This window comes from Cyprinodon variegatus, unplaced genomic scaffold, assembly GCF_000732505.1.
Source record: "Cyprinodon variegatus isolate N-32 unplaced genomic scaffold, C_variegatus-1.0 Scaffold158, whole genome shotgun sequence".
Classification (NCBI taxonomy): Eukaryota; Metazoa; Chordata; class Actinopteri; order Cyprinodontiformes; family Cyprinodontidae; genus Cyprinodon; species Cyprinodon variegatus.
Window position 1 is genome coordinate 411,170 of NW_015150611.1, and position 2,982 is coordinate 414,151.

Genomic DNA, 2,982 nt, shown 5'->3' on the forward strand with positions numbered 1-2,982 from the left:
AAACTGGGGGAATAAAGTTATTTGATTTTTATGATTAAATAATTTCGATCATGTGTTTCTGTGCGCAGGGCAGCGGGCGTGGTCTGCACGCAGTGTCCGCCCACAAAGAGTCCCAGACCTGATGGTGTCAGAAAAGGGCGCTCAATGCAACTTCAGCAGGCAGCATGCAGCAACCTGCAGGACGCACAGCTGAGCAGTTCTCACACAACTTCTGGTATGTTTGTCATTTATTTCAATGAAATACTTTATCACTAAGGTTTTATAGTTTATGGTAGATATATTGCTATCAATTTGTGTATTAATATGAAATATTTGCTTATATCTGACTGTTATTTGTGATCTAAAGAATGATTATTATTATCGTGACAGATTCTGGGTTTTTATCATAAACACCAATCGTGACAGTTTACCAATGATAACAGCGACTGCTTTTTTGTATGTAAATGTTAACCATATAATTATTGATTCGTAGGCCTATTATAAAAGATTGTGGGCTTAATTTTTAATGCAAATGCAGTACAATGCATTTTGACATATGTTGTTATGGTTTAATGTCAAAAAGGGAACAATTTGGCACTTCTTTAAGTTGTGTCTCTTGCGTTGTTTAAACGTGTGTTGGCGTGTGATGTGTCTGTCAACCCAGTGTTAATGAGTCTGGGTGTGAGAAAGTCTGACCATAGTTATTCCCACTGCAGCTCACGGATGACCGAGTTGCTTTCTGCGAGGCATCATGTCTAAGCGGTGAGTCATAAAAAGGTCTGTATGTGTTAGATCTATGAACTTTATATCTGTGTAAAAAAGTATGCTCAATTTCTGCAGAAAAAAATTGAATATCCAGCTCACTGCGGGGTTCGTGTAAAAGGAGCAAAGATTCATAATCACGTTTACGACATTAACTTTATAAATGTATAAAAAATTGTAGAAGAAGAAGGAAAAACTTCTAGTTATTTTGGAGCTAGTATATAGTTACATAGAGTTTTCATTTAAAAATACAATAAAATCAGTTTTATTCAGAAATAAGAAACTGGGATCAGATGTGAATGATCTTTCATAACCAGCTTAAAGCTTTAAATCACTGTTAAAAATGAATTAATCAAAATAAATTACAAGAATTAAAAAAGATTTTAAAAAGATTTTCTGCCATATCACTTAAAAGACAAGCAGTACTGACTAGAAATGTGTGATTAATCAAACTATCAATCAGCACAGTCCAAACACAGTGCCAGTTAGGAAGGAAGGAAGGAAGGAAGGAAGGAAGGAAGGAAGGAAGGAAGGAAGGAAGGAAGGAAGGAAGGAAGGAAGGAAATGTATAAATAAAGAATATTTCTCTCTTGTGTGTGTGTTTCTTCATTTAAATGCTCAATAAATCATTTTTTTGTGTGGCGTGTTTTCTTTTTTCATGCAAAACACATCAATGGGACATTTATTTTGTGTAAATAAGAATGCAGATGGGATTTTGCATTTTCACGGTGTATCAGGTTTTCAACGCAAAATATAAAAGTTAACCTTGGCTTCATGCTTTTACACTTTTATCAGCCTCCAAACAGAATGTAATGCTGGATCGGTCATCATATATCTTGTTGGGCTATAAAAAATACCTACATTAATATAACGGATTTTGCAAATTAAATAAAAAAATAAACCTCCAACACTAATAGACGTCTGATTGCACGCGCCTCAGTTCACCACCAAAAGCAATTTGCACGCGCCAATCGGTTGATGGTTTGCAGACGAGGCGGAATGAGCTTATCTGCACTTTCAAGAGCAATTTTAAGACCCACTTGGAAACGTTAAAAAAAAAAAAAACTGGAATAGACCTGCTTATTGTTACCACTAATTGATTTTTTAAAAATGTTTTATCTTATTTAATGTATGACAGGTTCTAAATCTGATTTGGTGAATCCGAAAGTCATAATAAACTATATTTGTCAAATGTAGCTACATGTGAGATTTTTTTTGTAATATTATTATTATTGAAACCACACTCATAAATCAGCCTATTGGTATTATTGTTCAAGGGCTCTGAACTTGATCCGAGGGGATCCTGGTTTGAATTTTCCCGGGCAGGAGCAGATGTGAGCAAACAATAGATGGGGCCCACGCCCTGAATAAATGAGATTCATTTGAATAACAGTCTCACGTCTGACGCGTGCGAGGAATATCCCAGCTTCCCAGGCTCATGGTGGGAAAAATAAAAATGAAAAACCGTTGACGGACCCCCCACCCCCACTCAACCTTGTTCACTTCAATTGGGAATTAACTGTTGACTGGTTCAAAGAGGGGGAGAAGCGCTTTAAGGAAGGCTGGGAAAACACTTCACAATATTAGAGGCCGTCAAAAGCTGCAGCTGCACCATAGAAACGGCTTGCTTTAAATATAATGATGGTGTCATAATGTATATTTCAGGCAGCAAGGAAGAGGTAATAGGCCTACATTATATGCAAACAAATGAACTATTGGTTTGGTTTCTGATTTAAAATTAGAAATGTTTCCAAGTGAAAAATAAAAAAAACAGTAAAACTCAGTTTCCTGTATAGTTTAACAAAAGAGCTGGGGAAATTATACAAGAAAAATCATATGGTTGGAAAAAAAAAAGGTTTTGTCTCATGATGTGGAACTTCAGCCGTGTCACTGGCAAATCAAAAAAATGCAAAGGGAAGCAAATATATTAAAATATCCCTAAAAAATTAATTAAATGAAGTATTATTCTTATAGGTTATTGAATTCAAATCAAAATTAGAATAGACTGTAAAGCAAATGTTCACATTTAAAAAAGGTTTCTAAAATGATATTAAATCAGGAGAACATAGTCTGATTACTGGAAACCCCAAAATAATAATGTAAAAAAAAGAAAAAAAAAAAAAAAAAAAAAAAAAAAGAACAATAAATATTTTATAAAGTGCAGCAAACAAGAATGACCGGCACAATTATGCAGGTATCAATAGAAAACATGAATACAGACCTGCGCATCAGTGCAGAAAT